Genomic DNA, 27,924 nt, shown 5'->3' on the forward strand with positions numbered 1-27,924 from the left:
ATTTTTGAACAATCATGGAGGACAGGCGAGGTGCTTGAGGACTGGAGAAATGCGAATGTCAGGAGGCTCAAACGAGCGTGGAAGTGGAGAATCTGGGGGCGTAGATGGGTCCGTCGCTGTGTGGGGATACGGAATGTGATAAACTTGACAGCGAGGAGGAGAGTGAGTGGTGCGGCCCCGGAGCAGAGCCCCCACGGGAGAGCTGCTTCCCAGTCGAGTCCAGCCCACCGGGTTACCCCTGGGACGAGTCCCAGAGGATGCGGACGGGGGATGCAGGCGGAGTCGGATGGGGGTACGGTGCAGAATGATCAGGGGAGAGTGGGGGGGTGCGACCCCGTGTCAGACTGGGCACCATTGGGCATGCAGGGAGAGACAAAGAAAAAGAAAATGCAGGAGAGAGCAATACCGACTGCACTGCCGGCGCCGGGGATGGCGTCGGGGACGGCGCCAGGGCGGGCGTTGCAGAGAAAGGAGAAAAATCAGCTGCACCACGAGTCACCAAAGATGGCGCCTGAAGGAAATTGAGGCGGGAGAAAGGAAGAGTATCAGCTGAGTCACTGGCAACCAAAGATGACGCCTGGAGGAGGAGGGGACAGAGCACGGGGAGGTGGCTGGACATTGCTGCTGATGAGTAGAGTAACAGCTTTATTTGCTTTTACTTCGCTTCTCACGTGTGTGGCTTTGCTGCTTCTTTATTAAACTGTTTTTATCTCAAAAAAAAAAAAAAGCCTCAGATACGAGGAAAGGCTGCGGGAACTTGGGCTGTTTAGTCTAGAGAAGAGGAGACTGAGAAGAGATCTTATTAACATTTACAAATATCTAGGTGGTGGGAGTCGGGAGATTGAGACTTTTTTTTCTATTGTAGCTAGCAACAGGACAAAGGGTGGTGGGATGAAGCTGGAACACAGAGGGTTCCACTTAAATAAAACAAACAAACAAAAAAACCACCAAACCTGTTTTACTGTGAGGATGACGGAGCAGTGGAGCAGGCTGACCAGGGGGGGTTGTGGAGCCTCCTCCCTTGGAGGTCATCAGGACCTGCCTGGGAATGTTCCTATGCAACCTGATCTAGGTTGACCTACTTCTACAGGAGGTTTGGACTAGATGATCTCTAAAGGTCCTTTCCAACCCCTACCATTCTATGATTCTATGATATAAATCATCACAGGGTCTAAAGGCTACAGAGGTTGGCATGTGAAATCCATACATTATCTAATTGTGAATTTGCCAAATAATAATAATGCCATGAGATATGTTGTGGATTTAACAAGGTGGGAAGATACTGTTACAGGAGGATTCAGGGCAGGTAGGACAGGACATCATGTCCTCCATGAAGCAATTTCACTGGCAGAGCCCCAATGCATGCCCTGAGTGCCTTGTCCTTGTTCAGAGGCGAGTGGGGGACATGATGATGCTACATTTATGCATGGTTCATGCCATGGCGAGTAACAGCAACACGGATAAAAGCAGGGACCTCTCGTGGAGTGACACATTGTGCATGTACTTACACTCGATACCTATAAATCTTTTAGCTGTGTGGGAATAACTAGATTGACTTAAATTATGTTGTAACTGAAGCTACTTGTTCATCACTATTTAACTTCTGGAAAACAGCTTGAAGTGGCTTTGTTTTCATGAGCAAAGTCTTTTCTACAAGTTCTCCAGAAATAAAAAGCCAAAGGAAATGATCAAATGTATTACTTGTAGCAAACAAGTTTGGGTTTTACTTTCTAACTTTATCGAGTGTTTTGTATTAATTAAAAACTTATTTTTACTTCATGATTTCCTAATTATTGATAGAATATTCTTAAAGATAATGAAAGCCACCAGTTGTTATGGGAGAGTGTGTTTCTTTTATCTGGAAGCACTAACAGAATGTAGTGACTGTTACATGCTGTTCATCTTTCACTACAGAATCTTAAGTGGACACAAAAAAAGCAGGCTGCTCATTTCTTTATATTTGAAGCATTTTTTGATTCTTGGTGTTTTAAAAGAAGCAGTACTTTTGAGTACTCTTTCATTTTCAGTAAAAACTCAGTGATGGGATTTTGTTTGCAGTTTGACCAAGAGGATAAAAGACTGTGTTTCATCAAGTAAACATTTTTTTCCCCCTGTAATGACTAACTGACTTAATATGTCACACGTCCCAAGTTATAAGAGCAAGCTTATAAAGCAATGTTTTCCATTGCGGTATAACGTAATAGCCCTGACTGCTGCTATATTGGGTGTATTTGGCAAGTCACATAAATACAATAAAAAGTCTCCCTTTAATTGTCTTCTGTAAAAAGTTTTCTGATGAGAACCACATCAAGTAATATGGAATTAACTGCATCAAGTAATATGGCATTATTGGTAAGGGCTGCAGAAAACAATCTGCTCTCTCCTTGTTCATTACAGAACTGTGAGATTAAAGATGACATTTAATTAATTTAAACTTTATACTTCATATAACTTCATGAAATATAAAGTTTATATGAATTAAATTTCATTTTTAATATGAAAAATGATTTAAAGATGGCTCCTGTGAGAAGTTGCTCGCAACTTCTGGGGCTGAGCCAATTAGACGCCTCCACGATCACTTTTTAAGAAGAAGTCGGAAGAGGAGGTTTCTTCCTCCATCTTCCTCCATCTTTTTCTTCTTCTGCCCTTTCTTTTCCTTCTGGCTGGTGGTGTTGCAAGGAGTGGGAACAGTGAGAGAAACAACCATGTGGTCTCCAAGGTCAGTGATGAAAGAGAGGAGGAGGTGTGCTGGAGCAGAGACTCCCCTGCGTTCTATGGAGAGAACAGGTGAAGCTGAGATTTATTTTCACTTCTTTAAAGAACCCACATCAGCAGTAGCGACTCATTTTGATAATGAGCCTGTAGCAGGGGCAGAGACTCATTTTGCTAAAGCTGGCCCCAGACCAGGGGCAGCGATTCACTTCATTAAAGGCCCCTACCCAGGGACAGTGACTATGGCCAGAAGAGGCTGTGTCCCATGGGGGGGACCCAACCACTTCACTGCAGACCCCGAGCCAGGGACAGTGATTTTCTTCTTTAAAACTATGGCTGGAAGAGGCCGTGTCCCGAAGGAGGGACCCTTTATCACTATGGCTGGAGCAGGCCGTGTCCCGAGGAAGGGACCCAATATCCCCAGCTGCGACTGTGGGGAGGAACCCACGACAAAGCAGCTCATTAAACTTATGCCCAGAAGAGGCCTGGTCCCGAGAGAGGGACCTTGCAACTGCAACCGCGGTGAAGTATCCATGGCAGAGATATTCACCAAGGACTGCGCCCCGTGTGAGGGAACCTGTATCGGCAGAAGCTGCAGCTGTTGGGAGCAAACCACAGCAGAGAAGTTCGTTAAGGACTGTGTTCCGGGGGAGGAACCCCGTGTTGGAGCAAGGGAAGAATGCCAGCAGTCGTCCTCATCTGAGAAGACAGAAGCGGCAGAGCCCATCTGTGAGAGACTGACTACATTCCCCATTCCCTGCCCCCCTGAGCTGTTGAGGGAGGTGGTAGAGATATCGGGAGCAGTGAGCTGGGCCCGGGAAGAAAGGAGGGATGGGGGAGGGAGATCTTAAAGTGCTAGTTGTAATTTTCTCATCATCCTATTCCCTTTTTGCTTTTATTCTGTCCTATTTCTTGTAGAATAAACTTTCCTACTTTCCTCTCTAAGTCGAGTACTGGAGTCTGTTTTGCCCAGAAACGCAATTGGCAGCGAGCCCTCCCTGCCCTTGTCTTAATCCACAACAATCTTTTTACTCCCACTTCGCTGGGACCTCTGTCATCCTAACGAGGGTGGGGATGAATGGGGGACACCAAGCGAGAGAGTATCATGGTGCTGCTGTGCATTTGTTAAGCATGTATTTTGCTTCTGTGAATTAATTTGGGCTTAAACTACGTATATTCATTTCCAGGGCTGAAATTTTACTTCTGCTTAAAAGATCTTTTTAATATAAAATGTTATAAAACTTCTAATGATGTTTACAGTGTTGTAGACACGTGGAAGATCTCGGGTTGTAACGTGAGAGGTGGAGGGTACAAAAGAGGTGGGCACGGGGTGGAGTGAAAGGAGGTGCTTGTGTTAGCAGATAAAAGCACATGGTGTAAACAATTAGTTGGAATAAAGCATCATCCATACTGTGTATGTAGTGATCTTGTCCCCTCAGCAGGGTTGGGCTGAGTGATCCATGCGTGCGGGCAGCCTGGTGATGTTGCCGGTAGCGACAACATTACAGTATGCTCAGACCAAACTTTCACCTGCAAATAAGCTTATAGCATACCTAGAACTTAATGTTTTCTATAAATCTACAGTAAATTAAAGTATATATAAAATAGGTCCCTAAAAATGAATGTGAATAAATCAGCTGGGTTTTGTGGGGGATTTTTTAGTTGTTTTTTTTTTTAAGATTTCCCATGGTGCCTGGGACTCTTCCAGTGAATGCTGAATCCTGCTGGCCCAAAGATGTGGGAATTGTTGCACTGGAAATATATTTTCCCTCTCAGTATGTTGACCAGACAGCTGGAGAAGTATGATGATATGAATGTTGGCAAATACACCATTGAGTTAGGCCAGTCAAAGTTGGGGTTCTACTCCAATCGGGAGGATATCAATTCTCTCTGCCTGTCTGTGGTTTAGAAGCTTGTGGAGAGGAACAGCCTTTCCTTTGATTGTATCGGGAGATTAGAATTTGGAACAGAGACAATAATTGATAAATCAAAATCTGTAAAGACTGTCCTGATGTAACTTTTTGAAGAATTTGATAACACAGATGTAGAAGGAATTGATACCACGAATGCATGCTATGGAGGCACTGCTGCTCTTTTTAATGCTATTAATTGGATTGAATCCAGTTCTTGGGATGGTAAGTTCAGGACATTTTCTTGAAAAGTTACAGTCTCTGTTTTTGAGTAGTCTGTCTTGCAATTACAGTGTTCGCATTTAACCATGTAAAACTCAGAGAGTTAACTCTTGTATGCTTCTGTAGTATTTTTCTTAAATGCTCTGGACATTTGCCACTAGTTCAGTTACATGCAAAAAATAATGACATAGATAATCATCACTAGTCTTTTCCTGTAAATTTTGACTACTTCCAGGATTGAAGAGCATCTTAATCCTACAGTCATCCCCTCTATAATCAAAGTCTAAAAATTGCTGATGGATATTAAAATGTGCTAGGTTCTTGGTTGCTTTTTATATTTATTTCTGTTTTTCACAGGACACTATGCACTTCTTGTTGTGGGAGACGTTGCTGTGTATGCCACTGGAAATTCCAGGCCAACAGGAGGAGCTGGTGCTGTTGCAATGCTAGTTGGTCCAAATGCTCCATTGAGCATTTGAGAGAGGTTAGTCCTGTGGGAAAACATACTATTCAGTCAGATACTGTATCCGTTCTGAAGCCCATTCGCTGTTTTTGTAGGTTGCTTGAGGGTTGGATTAACACCAACTAATGTTAGAGATTATACTCTATCTCCTCTTGCTCTTGGTTAACTTGACCAAGTCCTGTTATAGGAGGCAGCAAGAAACACCTAGAGATTCTTCTATCTGTTTTTTTTCTTGGGGATTTTTGAATAAAATTTACAGAGTGGACTAGAGCTGAATAACACAGCACTCTACTTCCAAAATGGAATCATAGAATGGTAGGGGTTGGAAAGGACCTTTAGATATCATCTAGTCCAACCTCCCTGCCAAAGCGGGTCCACCTAGATCAGGTCACTCAGGAACGCATCCAGACGACTTTTGAAAATCTCCAGAGAAGGAGACGCCACAACCTCTCTGGGCAGCCTGTTCCAGTGTTCTGTCACCCTCACAGTAAAATAGTTTTCCCTTATGTTTAAATTGAACTTTTTTGTGTTTCAGCTTCTTCCCATTACCCCTTTTCCTGTCAGTAGATACAACAGAAAAAAGGGATGCCCCAACCTCCTGACATCCAGCATTTAGGTATTTGTAAGTGTTAATGAGATCCCCTCGCACTCTCCTTTTATCTAGACTAAACAGCTCTCGTTCCCACAGCCCTTCCTCATAAGGAAGACGCTTCATGAGGGAAAATGATGGAAATCTTTTGTTACTTTTTTGTCATGCCCAGTCTTACTGTACTTGAGCAACAGGTGATTAAGAACTGTTTGAAACCTTATCTTAAAGGGCCTGAAGTGCTATGAAGACCTGTTTGATCTTGGCCAAATAGCACTTGTTTTCCATGTGTTAAACAGTGTGTCCAAACTGACTCAAAGCAGTTGAATAAAGTAATTTTCAAGTTTTTTGTCAATTGCTCTCCATCAGGGTTGCTTGGAAGCCACATGCAGCATGTGTATGACTTCTATAAACCAGATATGGTCTCTGAATATCCTGTAGCTGATGGCAAACTCTCCACACAGTGCTACTTCAGTGCATTAGATCACTGCTATACTGTCTATCGCAACAAAATCCATGTCCAGTGGCAAAAGGGTATGTAGTCTCACATGATATTGCAAGATCTGGCAAATATTGTAATGTGTAGCTATACAGACAATGTATTTTCAAGATTTAGCATCCACTCTAAAGACTAGTACATGGTCCCTTTCTTTGTGTTTGTGTGTTCGTAGACAATTGAAATATTTGTGCTCTCACATAAAGAAATGTCTTATTTCTGTTCTGGTATGACTAAGTATCTGATAGTCAGTAAGCAGTAGTCGCTACAAGCTTTTGTTTATGTAATGTATAATATCTTGCTTAAGGATGTTATTCCATCATCTACCAAGGCTCTTAAGATATTGAGGTTAACATTTGCATGTTGTATAAGTATACTTACTTTTTTTTACCCCCATATATTTCGTAATTGCTTCACCCATATTAAGAAGCACGGGTTTGAAGATTAGATAATTAGATGAAGTAGATTATTTCTTCTTTCAAAATGATGGGTAAAAATACTGAGGTTCAGTTAAGCTTAACTTTTTCTTCCAGGAGAAAAAAGGCAAACATTGCTAGCTAGTGCACAAGATCAGTAAGAAACTAATTTTTAAATAGAAGTAATATCAGTGCATCAGTAGCATCTTCTTCTTTACTCAATTTGTTTAGGTAACTATAGGCTTCCAGGATGTGTAACCAGATCTGCACAGATCATTGGTTTTCTTTTTTTTATTCCAACAAGTCATGTGAATCTTTTTAAGGCAGAAGATCAGACAGATATCTTTGACTGTGAAAGAGCGTGATGAACAGTAGGAGTTGGGTCAGGATTTTGTAAATCGCTTGGATAGCTGTTTTTCAGATGTACATCAGTGAAAAAGACTAAACCAATGACACTATTCACAAGAGGAGATCAAAAAGTATGCAGTCAAGCATGGCAGCTCACAAGACTGTCACTGAGAATGTGTTGTTACTCTCTCATTTTCTTTAAAGTTTTATGGCCTGGATGGTATCCTTGTGTGAAATGTACACAGTACCACATTATACTCCAGAGAGCAGTACCAGAATACAGACCCTGAATCTTGGTTGCTGTTTTTGGCCAACATACACAGCGTAATAGAGTATTAGCACAAAGGGGTCTTCTCCATATACTATCAATATCTGGAGCGGGATATTTAAAAGACATGAACTATTTGTCAACAGTGATTTGGTCTTTTAGATTAAATTCACAGCCTGTACATGCTAATTATCTTCACTCACTTTAAATCAACTTCTTGATAGGGTGGTGATCAATGGCACAGAGTCGAGTGGCCAGTGGAGTCCCACAGGGATCGATTCTGAGGCCAGGCCAGGCTAGTTCAATATCTTCATTAACGACCTGGATGAGGAGACAGAGTGTACCCTCAGCAAGTTCGCTGATGACACCAAACTGGGAGGACTGGCTGATTCCCCAGAAGGCTGTGCTGCCATTCAGCGAGATCTCGACCGGCTTGAGAGTTGGGCAGAGAGGAACCTCAGGAGGTTCAACAAGGACAAGTGCAGAGTCCTGCAGCTGGGGAGGAACAACCTTGTGCACCAGTACAGGCTGGGGATCGAACTGCTGAAGAGCAGCTCTGCAGAGAGAGACCTGGGAGTCCTGATTGATAAAAAACTAAACACGAGCCAGCAATGTGCCCTCGTGGCCAAGAAGGCCAATGGCATCCTGGGATGCATCAAGAAGAGTGTGGCCAGCAGGTCAAGGGAGGTTCTTTTACCCCTCTACTCTGCCCTGGTGAGGCCTCATCTGGAGTACTGTGTCCAGTTCTGGGCTCCCCAGCTCAAGAGGGACAGGGAAGTGCTCGAGAGAGTTCAGCGCAGGGCCATCAAGATGATCAGGGGTATGGAACATCTTTCATATGAGAAAAGACTGCGGGAACTGGGGCTGTTTAGTCTGGAGAAGAGGAGATTGAGGGGTCATCTTATTAACATTTATAAATATCTAAAGGGTGGGTGTCAGGAGGTTGGGACATCCCTCTTTTCTATAGTAGATAGTAACAGGACAAGGGGTAATGAGATGAAGCTGGAACACAAAAAGTTCCACTTAAACATAAGAAAAAACCTATTTCACCATGAGAGTGACAGAGCAGTGGCACAGGCTGCCCAGAGGGGTTGTGGAGTCTCCTTCCTTGGAGGTCTTCAAGACCCACCTGGACATGTTCCTATGCGACCTGATCTAGGTGACCCTGCTTCTGCAGGGGGTTTGGACTAGATGATCTCTAAAGGTCCCTTCCAACCCCTACCGTTCTATGATTCTATGATTCTTTAGAAACCACGGGTCTTCTAGTAAGATATTAACACTGATGATCATCAGAAATCTTTATCCTACTGTTATTAAACTATGTACATTCACTTTATTCAGCAACATAAAGCAACTGAGATTTGTACTTTATTCATGGTTTATGTTTCTGTTACGGGACTAAATAAGTAAAACTTTCAATACAAGGGAACAACAAACAACAAAAGCTAAATTTTTCATTCAGGAGGAAGAGGAAGAAAAGACAGACTCGCAGGAAACCTCAAATATTTTATTTATTATTTCTATGGATATCCAAGTGGTGTCTAAGATCCTGTGAATAATTCATAAGAGAAATCAACAATAACTGATTTAAGTATTCTGAACAACTGCCAGAATATTGTTTAATTTCAGTCTTTAAGGTTACATAACTAAATATAATCAGTGTCGTGTATTTGTGCTGTAGACCATGACAAATTAAAGGGCAATTTATTTAGCACATTTTTTTAATAAATTGCCAACTATAAATACGAATTAAAAAGTGAAGAATATTGTAGATTCATTGAATGATTTATGCTAACAAAATCCAGCAAGTATCTTATGTTTCATAAAATAAACTTAAAATGAATAAAACTATTCTAGATTATAATATTCATTGGTGTGCATTATAGATGTGAAAAAGAAGCATCTGAAGTGACTTCTTAAACATATTGAAGCAAAACTTGTCCATTAGAAGATGTCATTTATTTGAAAATTTTTTGAGGAGAAAAACAACTAATGCTATGTTATGCCATTCAACTTCCGTGACTTATAAAGACACAGTAATCAGAGAGAATTTACATGAGTAAAACTCAAGTTGAATTATTTTTTACCTTATTTTTTACATGTAAGACATTAAAAACGTTAAATTCACAAATAATACTGTCATGTTTACACTTCCTCTCCCTTCTCCACTTTGCTATCAATTACAGTTGTACTAAAAATGGCTCACACAGAGATCATTGTTCATAAGTTGTATTGGAAATAGCATAAAAGACATTCCTTACCTTTTTACAATTTTATGGTTGAAATCAAAACTACTAACTCAGAATTAAATTCATTCCTAACGAAGAGTCAGAAAATGGTAAAAATATCTGTTTAGCTACCTGTGTTAATTATTACCAGCATAGATAAGCCTCTGGAAAGCCTTTAAACATCCTCATAATTATAAAGCTATCGCCTCAGATACAGGAAAATTAAATTCAGATCTTTCACAGAAATTACTGGTTCCACTTTTCTCACAGGACAAATCAGTTGTCTACCTTGCACAATATTCCTATTAACTGCTAGTGTTGAAATAGGTTCTTCTTGGATCTGTTTCTTCTGAAGTTCTTCCATGAATCAAAATTAAATAGTTTAGGTCTGGAAAGGACAAGAAACTAACAAAAGAGATCATGACTCTGCAGAACACTATTTTGAACATTTACTAGATTCTTGCTTTGAAAATTATGGGGAAAAAAATATTAAAGAAGCCAAAATGTTGAATATAGCTGCTGCCAAAAACATTGCTGGACATTTTGCCTCTGTAGCCATGAATTATATTCCCTTTAAAGTTAAAGTGTTGGTTTTGATGCAAACAGTATTTTCAAGTGGCTTCGATGAGTGGATGGTGAGGTGAATCAAGAGCTGGCTGAATGACTGAACCCAGAGGGTGGTGATCAATGGCACAGAATCGACTTGGAGGCCTGTGGCCAATGGAGTTCCACGAGGATTGATTCTGGGACTATATGACCTAGATGAGGAGACAGAGCGTACCCTCAGCAAGTTCACTGATGACACCAAACTAGGAGGACTGGCTGATTCACCAAAAGGCTGTGCTGCCATTCAGCGGGATCTCGACTGGCTTGAGAGTTGGGTAGAGAACAACCTCATGAGCTTCAACAAAGACAAGTGCAGAGTTCTGCAGCTGGGGAGGAACAACCTTGTGCACCAATACAGGCTGGGGGTTGAGCTGCTGGAGAGCAGCTCTGCGAAGAGACACCTGGGAGTGCTGGTTGGTTGACTGTAAATCGGTGCATTAAAATTAACTTGCCAGAAATAATAGTGTTATGGTTGTCTTATATATGCTGATGTGTTGTGTTGATTAATACTCTGCTACACCATTATTTTATTTTAATACTCAAAGCAAGTACTAAACATAAGTTGTAACACAACATTTCTGCCACTTCCAGAGGGTACAGACAGACATTTCACCTTGAATGACTTTGGATTCATGATCTTTCATTCTCCCTACTGTAAAATGATATAGAAATCTGTGGCTAGACTTACTGAATGACTTTCTTGGTGACTAGAACCTAGAAACAGGAAATGGTATTTTCAGTGGTTTTGAACCTTTCAGGTGAGAATGGCTGCTATCTTCCTTATTCAGATAGTCTTAATTTGTTACACATACAAGGTGTCTTTTCTTGTTGCCATTTTAGTAACTGTTTCTGAACCATTTTTTTAATAGGGATATGAAACTTGAAGATACATATTTTGACAGAGATGTGGAAAAAGCTTTTATGAAAGCCAGTGCAGAGCTCTTCAATCAGAAAACCAAAGCTTCATTACTTGTATCCAATGAGAATGGAAATATGTATACCCCTTCAGTTGTCTTACCTCTCTTCTAGTCCAGTAAGCATAAAATTGGAAAAAACTGTAACTTTTTATATCTAAGTATATAAAAGGATTTTGTTTCAGAAAGTCTTTTGTAAAAGCACCACCTAGCAAACCTTTTCCTACTAGATTACCTTAAGTAGCAAGACTATAAAGTTACAAAATTATAGAATCATAGAATCATTTTAGTTGGAAAAGGCCTTTAAGATCATCAAGTCCAACCAATAACTGAACACTGCCAAGCTCACCACTAAATCACGTTCCTGAGAACCTCATCTTACATGGCTTTTAAATATCTCCAGGGATGGTGACTCCACCTCCCCAGACAGCCTGTTCCAGTGTCTAACAACCCCCTCAGTGAAAAAGTTCCTCCTAATATCTAATCTAAATCTCCTCTGGCTCAACCTGAGGCCATTTCCTCTTGTCCTATCACTCGTTACTTGGGAGAAGAGACTGACCTCCACCTAGCTACAACCTCCTTTCAGGTAGTTGTAGAGAGTGATCATGTCTCCCCTCAGCCTCCTCTTCTCCAGTTCTTTTAGCTCCTCATCAAACTTGTTCTCCAGATCCTTCACCAGTTTTGTTGCCTGTCTCTAGTCACACTCCAGTACCTCAATGTCCCCCTTGTAGTGAGGGGCCCAAAACTGAACACAACACTTGATGTGGCCTCACCAGCGTTGAGTAGAGGGGCATAATCACTTCCCTAGCCCTGCTGGCCACGCTATTTCTGATACAAGTCAGGATGCCATTTGCCTTCTTGGCCACCTGGACACACCTGCTAGCTGGCTGTTGACCACTACCCCCAGGTCCTTTTCCTCCAGGCAGCTTTCTAGCCACTCTTCCCCAAGCATAGGGTGGCTGCGACCCAAGTGCATGACCTGGCACTTGGTCTTGTTAAGCCTCATACAACTGGCCTCAGCCCGTTGATCTATCCTGTCCAGGTCTGTCTGAAGAGCCTTCCCATCATGCATATCTAAGCTTCCGCCCAGCTTTGTGTCATCTGCAAACTTACTGAGGGTGCACTTGATTCCCTCATCCAGATCGCTGATAAAGATCTTGAACCGGCCCCAACACCGAGCCCTAGGGAACAGGGCATATACAATCAGGTGAAGTGACAAGCAGATTCAAAACTTCTGTCAGACGTTGATCTGAAACAGCAGCTTAATGCCTTCTGAAGTAGGATCTTATTTGTAAGGCGGTGCATCTTTTCCCAGCCTCACACACCCCCCCCACCCCAAACACCCCCGTAGAAAAGAGAATCTGAATGCCTTCTCTGTTCTACTATAATCATACAATAGTTTGGGTTGGAAGTGACCTTAAAGATCATCTAGTCCTAAAGTCCCTGCCATGGGCAGGGATATCTAATCTAAATCTACCCCTTTTCAGTTAAAAACTGTTACTCCTTGTCCTATCACTATGATTCCCGATAGAGTCCCTCCCCATCTTTCCTGTAGGCCCTCCCTTAGGTACTGGAAGGCTGCTTTAAGATCTCCTCAGAGCCTTCTCTTTTCCAGGCTGAACAACCCCAATTCTCTCAGCCTGTCCTCATACCAGAGGTGCTCCAGCCTCCGATCATCTTTTTGATCCTCCTCTGGACCTGTTTGATTAGATCTATGCCTTTCTTATGTTGGGGACCAAAGAGCTGGATGCAGTACTGTATGTGTGGTCTCACCAGAGTAGAGGAGGAGAATCACCTCCCTTGACATGCTGGCTATGCTTCTTTTGATGCAGCCCTTGATGTCATTTGCTTTCTGGGCTGTGAGCACACATTGAAGGGTCACTCAGTTTTTCATCCACGAATGCTCCCAAGTCCTCCGCAAGGCTGCTCTCCATTCAATTGTCTCCCAGGGATAATAAGTAAAGCCAAATTAAATCAGCATTTACTTAAATTGTTGGGTGTGGGGTTTTTTTAACAGACTTTTACAAAACCACGTTAAGTTTAAATTAAATAACTCCTTGGGCTCTTTTTTTTCTTTATTGTGACTTTGCATTCTAAGATGTGATAGTTCATTTTAGGCTTTAGGTCACTTAAGAATGAAAATTGTCTGCCTTCTAGATAATCATATTCTGGGTGGTTTTTTTTATTTCTTTTGCTTAGGTACCGTTGCAGTGGTGCAAGCAATATTCATTCAAAGATGTAGAGAATCTAGGTAATGCACATGCAGAGACGTACACAGGCAACATAATACAGCCAGCAGAGTTGACTCAAAGCCACCCTTCCTTTGCTAGCTACTTCCTTATATGCTGCTTCTGCCCATGAGATCACCCAGGGCCCAACTGATTAACTTGCAGCACCTGTTTCTGAAGTAGCATGCCAGCTGCATTAACTTATCCCTACCATCTTTATTCAAGCTGGCTGGTCCAAGCCATATTTGTGCCTACAAGGTACTTTAAAAATAATTGTGTAACAGCAATGTTTAAAATCCTATTTTTAAGTCATTATGCATTTAGCACACTAAATTTGTATTGTAGTCAATATAATTTTGCTGACTGAAAAAAACCTATTTCACCGTGAGAGTGATGGAGCAGTGGAACAGGCTGCCCAGGGGGTTGTGGAGTCTCCTTCCTTGGAGGTCTTCAAGACCCACCTGGACATGTTCCTATGCGATCCGATCTAGGTGAACCTGCTTCTGCAGAGGGGTTGGACTAGATGATCTCTAAAGGTCCCTTCCAACCCCTACCATTCTATGATTCTATGACTGCTTTTTCTAAGCTAGTTGTGCTTTCTAGTTATTTAAAATTGCACCTTGGCTTAATTCTTACTTTAAACAACTGTTGCATGATTTGCAGGTATTCTCCAGAGCAGCTGGCAGGACAGAGAATTAGTGTGTTCTCCTATGGCTCTGATTTTGCTGCTACACTTTATTCCATCAGTTACAGAGGATGCCACTCCCATTGAGTGAAAGGAAGATATGTTAATTAGCTCCCTTGCACGGCTTGCCCCTATATGCTTTGTTATGCCCACCAGCATAAGTAAACCTGCAGAGCAATGCCTAATGACAGTAGCGTAAAGCTGAAGATGTTTCAGCTCCAGGGAATGTTTTAAGTGTCTCTTTGGGCAAATAAATAATATTCCTCAAATGTTTTAAGTGTTTTGCTTGAGTAATTTGGAATAATTTTAAATGATGAAAACTTTAGCTTCTTGTAGTGGATCTGGGATGGTAGTGATTTTCCACAGCAGCTCTTGCAGTGCTGTGCTTACTGTTGGTATCAATATTATGACTACTGCTCACACAGCATCAGGGCTGTCCCTCCAGCATTCCTTCCCCCACCTTCACCAGTAGCTGGGGGTGGGCATGATCTTGGGAGGGACCATGGCCAGGACAGCTGACCCAGGCTGACCAAGGAGATATTCCATACCATATGACGTCAGCCCAGTAATATAAACTGAGGGAGAGGAGCAGGAAGGGGGGGCAAGATTAATTTCTGGCCTTCCAAAAGCAACTGTTATGTGTACTGAAGCCCTGCTTCTCAGGAGGTGGCCGGACATCGCTGCTGATGGGAAGTAGAGAGTAACATCTTTATCTGCTTTTTGCTTTGTTTCCCACATGCGCGGCTTTGCTGCTTCTTTATTAAAGTACTTTTATCTCAACCCACGAGACTCTCATCTTATTTTCTCCCCTTCCCTGGCTTGCTGAGGAGGTGGGTGATAGAGTGGTGTGGTGGGCACCTGGCATCCAGCCAGGGTCAAACTACCACACTTCTCTAATGTAAAATATTTTGAATGGACTTGAAATGCTAATATGTTAGTGTGCAGTTCTCAGCACTGGTGCTACCTTATACCAGTTTTATATTGTAGGTTCTGCACTGCACAAATTAACTGCCAGCCTTTCTGATCTTAAAACAAGACTTGACTCGAGAAAATGCATTGCACCTGATGTCTTTGCTGAAAACATGAAAATTAGACATGAAACACATAATTTGGGTAAGAATGTCATAAATATAAATAATTCCTAGTCCTACAGCAAAATGTGCATCACTTCATTTGCATGACTTAAATGATTAAAGTGTAGAATAAAAGAAATACTTAACTCTTTCTACTTCTGAATAGCTCATAAAGTGCTTTTCTATAGCTTGTGTTCATTGGCCCAGGATGGTTGAAATGAAAATGTAGACATGGTTTTCCTGTCTCACTGCTTCCAAACTATAAGGGTCTATTTTGTATAAAACTTTCACCAGGAACCAACTAACAATATCTAATGATTTTTTTACAGCCAACTATATTCCGCAGTTTTCAGTAAAAGATCTCTTTGAAGGAACGTGGTGCCTTGTGTGTGTGGATGAAAAACACAGGAGAACTTATGCGCGGCACCCACTCCGACGTCCGGAGGAAGGAGTTGAAGTTGTCTACCCAGGCATTGTTCATGAGGTGAACACTCGGCACTCTTTAGTTTGATATAAATAGTTTGTGTTTGTCTTAGCATGTGCATGTATGTCAAAAGATGAAGTGGTTTAACAAGTTATATCAAGTACTTTGTTAAAATATATGCTATAAGCCAGAAGTAAAAAATGAGTATGGGATTTTAAAAAATACATTTAATCATAACAAAAACAAAACTGCATAAGAATGTGTGAAGAAATAGTTTGTTCCTGTTTCAATTAGTTTGTATGAAGCATAACAGCTTTGAATGACTTAAAACCAAGCTGTCCAGTGTAGCATGAACGTTGAGTTGCACTAGCCAGAAAGTATAAATGTTTATGAACTAGAAAACCATAAAACTATATTTAATGTTTTGTTTGGGGGGAGGGGATGTCTCTTTTTTTATCATTTCCCCCCCTTCTTAGCAGATCCCAAGCCCTGCTAAGAAAGCACCAAGAATCCCTGCAACAGCAGAGTTTGAAGGCATTACTGTTGCTATTTCCAGTGGGGAGAATTAAGATACCTCTGAATTAGGGAATTAAAAAAAAAAAGTGAGAGTAGAGTGACAAAGTGAAAAGATTGCAGTAGTAGTGAAATTTTGGTGTACAGTAACACTTCCTTGGAGCACGGCAAAATTGTTTTAACTCCTTGAAAAAAATTGTTGTAATATGGTATGCTGATACTTTTAGTATATTCAAAATATTAAAACTGTGAATATACTGTAGATGGAGGGACTTGTTAGGGGCTTTGTGGATTCCTTAACACATCTGAATTTAATTGCTGCATAGTAGCTGCAGTTTATTACAAGGTGTTTGTAGAAAAAAAAAAAAAAGTCTCTTCTACTTTTTCCATGTAAAATGACTTGAAAACTACACTTAACTTTTCTACTTGTGCTCAAGAGTGGGTGGTAGAGTAGTTCAAGCTTTTAATGTTAGGGTTCTCAGTGCCTTGATAGTAAGCAGTCAGTCTTCTGAATCCTGCACTTGTCTTTCCTTTTATCACCTTCCCTTTCTTCTCCCAGTCTACCTCCCATAGCCCCGTTGCTTTGGGAAAGGTATAGAGACAATTAACATTAATTACTGGACTAGAATATCTTTTACCTGTTAAAATGACTGAATCAAGAATGGATAGAAGGACAGGCGATTTTCTTCCAAGAAACTATGATCTACTGTGTTAGTTACTATAATTTCTCCTAATATCCATATTACCTCATTTATATCTGCATTAAAAATTACAGCAGCCTGGGAGGAAAGAAGAACAAGAAAGGAGGTAGTAGTCATTTTTCTTCTAAAGAACAAAAAGGGTATATTTCTTGGGTTCATTAGTTTGGTACTTCTCAGTATTGTTGAACTGTAATAGAAGTATCTAAGACAGCAGAATTTTCAAATACAGATTACAGATTCACACAGAGCAAACTAAGGAAAGAGAGGAAGATGGCTTTGTCTGGAAAATCCAGTTCACAAGAAACACAGAAGTGGCAAGTCTCAGTTCCTGTGGCTGAGCGGCCGATGGAGGAGAGCAAGGAGTTCCCAGAGCAGGACAGCCAAGGTGGAGGAAGGAGACCCGCAACTGTTGGGATGGGGCGCAGAGCTGAGGCAACCACAGGGGATTTAAGTGGTCCCCAGGTAACATGAGCGACCAGGATGGGCAAACAGGGCACGGTGTGTCAGCCAAGGTGTGTTATGTTCAGGCAGTGTGGGTTAGATGAGTGGATCATAGAATCAGAGAACCATAGAATGGTAGGGTTGGAAGGGACCTTTAGAGATCATCTAGTCCAACCTCCCTGCAGAAGCAGGTCAACTTAGATCAGGTCGCATAGGAACATGTCCAGGCGGGTCTTGAAGACCTCCAAGGAAGGAGACTCCACAACCCCTCTGGGCAGCCTGTTCCACTAGATGATGAGGTGGATCGAGAACTGGCTGAATAACAGAACCCAGAGAGTGGTGATCAATGGCACAGAATCGAGTTGGAGGCCTGTGGCCAGTGGAGTTCCACAGGGATCGGTTCTGGGGCCACTCTTGTTCAACATCTTCATCAACGACCTGGATGAGGGGACAGAGTGTACCCTCAGCAAGTTTGCTGATGACACCAAACTGAGAGGACTGGCTGATTCACCAGAAGGCTGAGTTGCCATTCAGCGAGATCTCAACCAGCCTGAGAGTTGGGCAGATGGGAAACTCATGAGGTTCAACAAGGACAAGTGCAGAGTCCTGCATCTGTGAAGGAACAACCCCATGCACCAGTACAGGCTGGGGGTGGAACTGCTGAAGACCAGCTCTGCAGAGAGAGACCTGGGAGTTCTGGTAGACAGCAAACTAAACATGAGCCAGTAGTGTGCCCTCATGGCTAAGGCGGCCAATGGCATCCTGGGCTGCATCAAGAAGAGTGTGGGCAGCAGGTCGAGGGAGGTTCTCCCCCCCTTCTACTCAGCCCTGGTGAGGCCTTATATAGAGTGCTGTGTCTAGTTCTGGGCTCCTCAGCTGAAGAGGGACAGGGAACTTCTGGAACGGGTCCAATGCAGGGTTACCAAGATGATCAGGGGAACTGGAAAATTTCTTCTATGAGGCCTGGGGCTATTTAACCTAAAGAAGCAAATACAAGAATGATGGGGGACCTCATTAATACTTACAAATATTTAAAGGGTGTATGTCAAGAGGAGGGGTTGCACTTTTCTGTAGTGTCCAGTGAAAGGGCTAAGGGTAATGGGCATAAGCTGGAACACAAGAAGTTCCACTTAAACATAAGGAAAAACTGTATTACTGTAAGGATGATGAAGAGCTGGAACAGGCTGCCCAGGGAGGTTGTGGCGTCTCCTTTTCTGTAGGCTTTCAAAACCTACCTGGATGCATTCTTGTGTGATCTGATATAGAGGGTCCTACTTTTGCAGTGGGTTTGGACTAGATGATCTCTAAAGATCCCTTCCAATCTCTGCCATTCTACATTTCTATCTCTGGCCTCTCCCTATTCTTTATATAATACATTTCTAAGAGACTGTTTCTAACTTTGAATTTGGCTTATAATTTGAAGTCAGTATTGGTAATGTTGTAGGAGTGGGGTCTTCCCCCCGCCCAAATGCAAGTTAAAAGCTATCTATTTTGCAAGTGGTAGATATACCGTGGTAATTGGACATCCATTCTTGTAGTTTTTGTCTAACTTTACATAACTCTATTAGAGAATATGACATAGCAAATAAACAAAAAGTTAAATTATAGAGGGTTTTTTTGTGTGCTGTTAAGTGTTTTTGTTATATCACTCACTAGGATTTGATAACAGTATTTTTACAGTTAGGCCTCGGTAGAATAGTTGTTTATTATAAATTGGTGAGTACTCATTTTTTTCTGCTGAAAATGGTGGAGCAATGATACATGAAGATAGTTTTTTGCAAGTATTTTTGTTTAAGTTGCCCTTGCGAATCATGGTATCAGAAAAAAAAAATTGCCATGGAACAAAGTCCATTGCTGGCAGTTGAGCTGCTGGCACAAAAAAAAAAAAAAAAAAAAAAAGAAAAAAAAAAAAGACAAACAAATCTCCATAAAAGATGACATGCTTCCCTTAAATTTGAAAGCACCAGCTATACCTATGAACCTTGTATTGGTTTACTTGCCTTAGCTAGAATATAGCTTTTTCCTCTTAGCTTAGGCACCTCAACTATGCCTGTTCAGAGAAGGACAGCTACTGTACTCTTCTACTGTTTGCATTGGAGCTGATGGTACTGAAAATTAAAGTATAAAATACCTGATTAAAGCTGAAGGTAGGAGTATCTACATCTTGGTCATGCTTAGAACAATGGGAAGTATCAGGCTATCTGACTTGTAACTTGCAGTGTTGAAGAGTATCAAAATCAGCTTTGTGCTGGCAGAAGTTAGTACACGCCTGTGATGCTCAGTTTATAAGTGGATTTTGTTATTGATTATATTCAGCTTGCTTTAGCACTGAGTATCAGAGCAAGAATTTAAAACTACATGAGTTTTGGAGTATGCTTATATCTTTCTTTTTTGGAGTGCAATGGGAGTGCAAGCAGTTCTGTCAGAATTATGCACTGGGAATTGCAACCATACATGCAGGATTAAAACAGCATGTCCTAACTTGCCTTTTTGAATTGTGACAAATCAGCAACAACGGTCAACAGCATTGCTTTTTCTTAAAATAATTTGGTTTTAAAAAGGCTCCAATATACATCTTATGTTTAACTTGCTGAAGATGTTTTAGAGAAGAATTTTTAGTTTAGATTGTCTGGTTTTTGCTTAGACTTAATTCTCTGCAAAAACTGTCCTGGTTTGGAGTGGTAAAGTTGTGTCAAGCTTTTCAGTAAATAAGCCTGTACTGAGAACCTCCCAAGCATATTAAGTGCAGTACTATTTATTTTTAATAAAAATTAAATACACAAATGATCTCTTACCTGGTTTACTTGAGTTCTTATACTGGCTATACCAAGTTTCCAGATGTGCTGATTTTGGCTGGGATAGAGTTAATTTTCTCCCTAGTAGCTGCTACAGGGCTGACTTATAGCACAGAGATGTTTTGGTTATTGCTGAGTGTAGGCACAAATGCGGCTTGGACCAACCAGCTTGAATAAAGATGGTAGGGACAAGTTAATGCAGCTGGCAAGCTACTTCCAATTATCAGAAACAGCTGCGGCAAGTTAATCAATTGGGCCTTGGATGATCACATGGGCAGAAGCAGCATATAAGGAGGTAGCTAGCAAAGGAAGGGTTGTTTCAAGTCAACTCTGTTGGTTGTACTATGTTGCCTGTGTATGTCTCTGCACGTGCATTACCTAGATTCTCTACATCCTTGAATGAATATTGCTTGCACCACTACAACAGCTGAGCAGTGCTTGCACAAAGTCAAGGCCTTTTCTGCTTCTCACCCTTTGTCATGGTTTTGTGTGAAGCCATTTCTGGTAATGGGGAAGGGGCTGTAAAGATGGCTCCTGTAAGAATTTGCTCAAAACTCTCCCAAGCTCTGAGTCAGACTCACTTCTGGAGCTGAGCCAATTAGGCCCCTCCACAATCACTTTTTAAGAAGAAGCCAGAAGAGGAAGGTTCTTCCTGTTCCTTCTTGTTCTGTCCCTCCTTCTTTTCTTGATGGTGGTGGTGCAACGAGTTGGAGGAGAGAATAGTGACCATGTGGACCCCAAGGTCAGTGAGGGATGAGAGGAGGAGGAGCTGGAGCGGACTCCCCTGCATCCTGTGGAGAGAAGTGGTGAAGCAGAGTTTTCTTTAAGAGCAGGGAGATGAGAAATAAAACCATCTTAAAAACACCTCCCCCCACCCCTCCTCTTCCCAGGACTCCCTTTAATTCCCCCCCCAGCGGCATGGGGGATGGTGGTTGTGGTCAGTTCATTGCAGATGGATTTTGCCACTGCTACTGTAGTGGGTCTGGGACGGTAGTGATTTTCCACAGCAGGTCCTGCAGTGCTGTGCTTACTGTTGATATCAATATTATGACTACCGCTTGCACAACATCGGGGCTGTCCCTCCAGCATTCCTTCCCCCACCTTCACCAATAGCTGTGAGTGGGCATGATCTTGGGAGGGACTATGGCCAGGACAGCTGACCCAGGCTGACCAAGGAGATATTCCATACCATATGACGTCAGCTCAGTAATATAAACTGGGGGAAAGGAGCAGGAAGGGGAGGCGAGATTCATTTCTGGCCTTCCCAAAGCAACCGCTACGCGTACTGCAGCCCTTTTGGCACCCAACGTGGGGCGAGATAATAGCAGATTTACATTAACTGCATTGCAATTACAGTAAACCAATGAGAGCAAAGTTCCTGTGCTGGTCACGGAGCCTTGCTGCTATGCAGCTTATCTTACACTTTCTAATGTTTGGGAACACGATGCTCCTAACATTGACTCTCGGCTGTGCTTTAACCTTAATAGCTTTGCTAAGCTGGCTATATAATTTTGTGAAGAGGATGAAAGGGCCTGGGAACATGATGGCCCAAATAATAATAGCAAGTCTCATTCTGTTACTGATGAATTTAGTGTGCTGTGGGAGCTATCTTGTGGAGGCCATGGGGCAAAGCACCTCTTTCTCCTCAGCTCGGACTGATCTAGACAATTCTGTTACACAGACTTCCCAGGTCCTTAGTCACCCTTATACGAGAGTTTTAATATTACTAATTAACATGGTTGGTATATTATATATCTTGTGGAATCTGGAGTCATCTGGGTATCAGAGAGTACAAATTTGTGATGGAAACATGTTAAAATGCCCCCTGAAGCGGCCAGTCCCTGGGTGGCAGGGTATGTGGATGAATTTAGGCAAATTCCTAGGACGGTTATCACCTCCTGTAATCTGGGATTTTACATCTGAACAGATAAAAAACCCTGCTTTACTGACACGCTACCTGATAGAAGGGTGTCTTACCTACCCTAATGAGGCCCATCAGGTTCAGGCACTATACTGGGGCCTAGCCTCTGCCTACCGAGCTGCATTCCAGTCCTCTCAGAGAACTGTGATTGAAATGGAAACTCAAACGGTACCTGAGACCAACATAGTTGAGTCAGTCGCAGTCCAGCCCTCTCAGAGAACTGTGATTGAAATGGAAACTCAAACGGTACCTGAGACCAACATAGTTGAGTCAGTCGCAGTCCAGCCCTCTCAGAGAACTGTGATTGAAATGGAAACTCAAACGGTACCTGAGACCAACATAGTTGAGTCAGTCGCAGTCCAGCCCTCTCAGAGAACTATGGCCGAGGTGGAAATTCAAACTATACCTGAGACTACCATGGTTGAGTCAGGGAACCAAACAACAACCACAGTGGTTGCCCCAGTAGTGAAAAAGAAGCAGTGGATAAGGAGGTCAAGTCCATATCATCGATTAGTAAGGGCAGACGAGGAGGAAGAGGAAAGGCTAGAAGAAGAAACTGGTCCTTCGGTAAGGAGATCAGGAGAAGTGAAAGAAATCGAAAAGGAAATGGAAACTACTCGGTCCCTCACCTCAACAGAACTTAGAGATATGCGAAAAGATTACAGTCGCCAGCCAGGCGAGCGGATTGGTGCCTGGCTGCTCCGATGCTGGGATAACGGGGCTGACAGTCAACAATTGGAAGGCAGAGAAGCCCAACAGCTAGGATCTCTTGCTAGGGACCGGGGAATTGATAAAGGCATTGGAAAGAAAACCTCAGTTTGTAGTCTCTGGAAACGACTCCTCTCAAGTGTACGGGCAAGATACCCATTCAAGGAAGACCTTGTAAATGCCCGAGGAAAGTGGACTAGAGCTGATGAAGGGATCCAATATCTAAGGGAATTAGCTGTGTTGGAAGTCATCTATGGTGATCTGGATAATGTCGAGGCCTCCACAGATCCAGACGATGTCCAGTGTACACGGGTCATGTTGAGAAAAGTGATCCAGAGTGCCCCAGCTACATATTCTAATATCCTGGCAATGGTGTATCATCCAGACATGGACATACCAACAGTGGAGAGGGTATCTTCTTGGTTACAGAACTATGAAGAGAGCCTCTGCACCTCCTCATCAGTGTGGGATGATGGCCTGATTGTTAAATCTGCCTCAAGAACTCAGTCATCCACTGTCCCGACCAGGGGAAAGGGAAGTCCCAGACGCAGGAGTACACCGCGAAATGAACTCTGGCTCTTTTTGTGTGGCCAAGGAGAGGATATGAGGAAGTGGGATGGTGAACCCACTTTTAAGCTAGAAGCGCGTGTACGTGAACTAAGGGGGAAGACAGCTGTTAGAAAAGGACCGCCCAGGAGAGCTGTCAGCAGAGTGGCTGCCAAACCAAAAGAGGACAATCAACAATCTCCAAGACATAGAAGAACTGCAACTACTTCCTTCGAAGCCAATGAGGAGACTTCAGGTCTGCAATTGCAAGGATCAGATAGCGAATACTCTGATGAAGAACAGAAATAGAGGGTCCCTGCCTCCAGCCAGGAGGAGGAAAGGGATGACCGAATCTACTGGACTGTGTGGGTTCGATGGCCTGGCACATCAAACCCACAAAGGTATAAAGCCTTAGTAGACACAGGGGCACAGTGTACATTGATGCCATCAAGGTATAGAGGCACAGATTCTGTCTGGATCTCTGGAGTGACAGGGGGATGTGAAGAATTATCTGTATTAGAGGCTGAAGTGAGCTTAACAGGGGACAAATGGAAAAAACACCCCATTGTGACTGGTCCAGAGGCCCCTTGTATTCTTGGCATAGACTACCTCAGGAGAGGGTACTTCAAAGACCCCAAGGGGTATCGATGGGCTTTTGGTATAGCCACTGTAGATACAGAGAAAATCAAACAACTCTCTAATTTACCTGGCCTCTCAGAAGACCCTTTTGTTGTGGGATTGCTGCAAGTTCAAGAGCAACAGGTACCAATTGCTACCAGGACAGTGCACCGGAGGCAATATCGCACGAACCGAGATTCCCTGGCTCCCATCCGTGAGTTGATTCATCAACTGGAGGCTCAAGGAGTAATTAGCAAAACTCATTCTCCATTTAATAGTCCCATATGGCCTGTGAAAAAATCTGATGGAGGGTGGAGGTTAACAGTAGACTATCGTGGCCTGAACGAAGTGACACCACCACTGAGTGCTGCTGTACCAGACATGTTAGAGCTCCAGTATGAACTGGAGTCAAAAGCAGCCAAGTGGTATGCTACGATTGACATCGCTAATGCATTCTTCTCAATTCCATTGGCAGCAGAGTGCAGGCCACAATTTGCCTTCACATGGAGAGGTGTCCAATATACCTGGAATCGATTGCCCCAGGGGTGGAAACATAGTCCTACTATTTGCCATGGTCTAATCCAAACTGTGCTGGAAACGGGTGATGCCCCTGAACATTTACAGTACATTGATGACATAATTGTATGGGGCAACAAGGCAGAAGAAGTGTTTGAGAAAGGGAAAAGAATAATACAGATTCTCCTGAAAGCTGGTTTTGCTATAAAAAGAAACAAAGTAAAGGGACCTGCACAAGAGATACAGTTTTTGGGCATAAAATGGCAAGATGGGCGTCGGCATGTGCCTATGGATGTTGTGAATAAAATAGCTACTATGTCTCAACCGACTAATAAGAAAGAAACACAAGCTTTCCTGGGCCTTGTGGGATTCTGGAGGATGCATATCCCAGGTTATAGTCAGCTTGTGAGCCCTCTCTTTAGAGTCACCAGAAAGAAGAACTGTTTTGAGTGGGGCCTTGAGCAACAACAAGCTTTTCAACAAATTAAACAGGAAATAGCTCGTGCAGTCGCCCTTGGGCCCATCCGTACAGGACCAGATGTGCAGAATATCCTCTACACTGCCGCTGGAGAGCATGGTCTCACCTGGAGCCTCTGGCAGAAAACATCTGGAGAAACCCGAGGTCGACCATTAGGGTTTTGGAGCCGAGGATATCGAGGATCGGAAGCCCACTACACCCCAACTGAAAAAGAAATACTAGCAGCATATGAGGGACTTCGAGCTGCTTCAGGAGTCATTGGCACAGAAGCTCATCTCCTCTTGGCACCACGTCTGCCTGTGTTACACTGGATGTTCAAAGGGAAAACCCCTTCTATACATCATGCAACCAGCGCTACATGGAGTAAGTGGATGGCGTTGATTACACAACGATCTCGGCTGGGGAAATCTAATCGCCCAGGAATCCTGGAAGAAATCATGGACTGGCCAGAAGGCAGAGATTTTGGAGCATTGCCTGAGGAAGTAGCTCGCGCCCAAGAGGCACCACCATATAATGAACTGTCAGAAGATGAGAGGCATTATGCTTTGTTTACTGATGGATCCTGCCGCGTGGTAGGAAATCATCGTAAGTGGAAAGCTGCTGTGTGGAGTCCCACACGACGAGTTGTTGAGGCCACTGAAGGAGAAGGTGAGTCAAGTCAGTTTGCTGAAGTGAAGGCTATCCAACTAGCTCTAAAGATTGCAGAACGAGAGAAGTGGCCAGTACTCTATCTTTACACTGACTCCTGGATGGTGGCTAATGCTCTATGGGGATGGCTACAGCAATGGAAGAAGACCAACTGGCAGCGCAAGGGTAAACCCATCTGGGCTGCTGCATTATGGCAAGACATTGCTGCTCGGGTGGAAAATATGACTCTGAAGGTACGTCATGTAGATGCTCATGTGCCAAAAAGCCGTGCCAATGAAGAACAATGGAATAACCAACAGGTAGATAAAGCTGCTAAAATTGAACTAGCTCAGGTAGATCTAGACTGGGAGCGTAAAGGTGAGCTATTTATAGCTCGATGGGCCCATGAAACATCAGGACATCTGGGAAGAGATGCAACATATAGATGGGCTCGTGATCGAGGGGTGGACTTGACCATGGAAGCCATCACACAGGTCACCCATGAATGTGAAACATGTGCCGCAATCAAGCGAGCCACACGAATCAAGTCTCCCTGGAACAGAGGCCGATGGCTGGGTTTTCAGTATGGTGAGGCCTGGCAAATTGACTATGTTGGACCACTACCACGAACACATCAAGGCAAGCGGTATATACTCACCATGGTGGAAGCAACTACTGGTTGGTTGGAAACATACTCTGTCAACCACGCCACTGCCCGAAATACTGTCTTGGGTCTTGAAAGGCAAGTTTTGTGGCGACACGGCACTCCAGAAAGAATTGAATCAGATAATGGAACTCATTTTCGAAATAATCTCATAAACTCCTGGGCAAAGAAACATGGCATTGAGTGGATATACCACATCCCCTATCACCCTCAAGCCTCTGGAAAGATTGAGAGATATAATGGGTTACTAAAGACCATGTTGAGAGCACTGGGCAATGGGGCATGGAAGCAGTGGGATAAAAATTTAGCAGAAGCCACTTGGCTGGTCAATAGCAGAGGTTCAACTAACCGTCCTGGTCCTGCCCAAACAAAACCACTACATACTGTGGGAGGAGATAAGGTCCCCGTAGTGCACCCAGGGAAATGGCTGGGGAAGGCAGTATGGGTTGCACCTCCCATGGGAAAAGGCAAACCCATTCGTGGGATTGTCTTTGCTCAAGGGCCTGGCTGTACTTGGTGGGTGATGAGAAAGGATGGGGAAACTCGATGTGTACCTCAAGGAGACTTAACCTTGGGGGAAAAATAACCTGTTATGTGAGTTATCTGTTGTAGATGAACTTTGCAAGAAAAACCGGACAAGTGGACAAACCAAGCCGGTGCTGGTGCCCAACACTGAACATACTGTTTCCCCTGGCCTGGATATTCATCTTGATGGATGAGACAGAAGTTATGACCTGCTCCAGTGAACATCTACAGAGGATGAAAGATATAAGAATGTTGTTTGTTTGTTTGATGCAAGATGCAAGAGGGAATACAAGAATGATGTTTGTCTGTTGAAGAGTGGGGGTACTGGTTAATGAGAGTATATAAGAATGTATATGGATTGTTAAGATGGTTTGTCTGAGCATGACATAAATGGTATGGAATAAGGGGTGGAGACTGTAGTGGGTCTGGGACAGTAGTGATTTTCCACAGCAGGTCCTGCAGTGCTGTGCTTACTGTTGATATCAATATTATGACTACCGCTTGCACAACATCGGGGCTGTCCCTCCAGCATTCCTTCCCCCACCTTCACCAATAGCTGTGAGTGGGCATGATCTTGGGAGGGACTATGGCCAGGACAGCTGACCCAGGCTGACCAAGGAGATATTCCATACCATATGACGTCAGCTCAGTAATATAAACTGGGGGAAAGGAGCAGGAAGGGGAGGCGAGATTCATTTCTGGCCTTCCCAAAGCAACCGCTACGCGTACTGCAGCCCTTTTGGCACCCAACGTGGGGCGAGATAATAGCAGATTTACATTAACTGCATTGCAATTACAGTAAACCAATGAGAGCAAAGTTCCTGTGCTGGTCACGGAGCCTTGCTGCTTATTTATTAAACTGCTTTTATCTCAACCCACGAGATTCCCATCTTATTTTCTCCCCTTCCCTGGCTTGCTTCTCGGGAGGTGGGGGGTAAAGCGGTGTGGTGGGCACCTGGCATCCAGCCAGGCTCAAACTACCACAGCCCCTTCTCAGGGGAGAGGCCTCTTCACACTTCCCACTGCTACACTGTGGGGTCTCTCCCACGGGAGACAGTCCCTCAAGAACTTCTCCAGCGTGGCTTCTTCCCATGGGCTGCAGCTCCTCACAAACTGCTTCAGCATGGGACCTCCCATGGGGGCAGCTCCTCACACACTGCCCCAGCGTGGGTCATCCACTGGGAGAACAGTCCTTCAGGGACAGACTGCTCCAGCCTGGTGATGCCGTGAAGAAGCCAGTCAGGACTCAATAGCCAATGTGACTATTAAGCAGGTATTCTTTATTGCAGCAC

General features: G+C 43.3%; 1 pseudogene; it reads left to right on the plus strand.

Annotated features, from left to right (window-relative positions):
* Positions 1–104: 104 nt before the first annotated feature.
* Positions 105–16,148, plus strand: LOC133628592 (hydroxymethylglutaryl-CoA synthase, cytoplasmic-like; annotated as a pseudogene).
* The last annotated feature ends 11,776 nt before the right edge of the window (positions 16,149–27,924 follow it).

Source organism: Colius striatus, chromosome W, assembly GCF_028858725.1.
Source record: "Colius striatus isolate bColStr4 chromosome W, bColStr4.1.hap1, whole genome shotgun sequence".
Classification (NCBI taxonomy): Eukaryota; Metazoa; Chordata; class Aves; order Coliiformes; family Coliidae; genus Colius; species Colius striatus.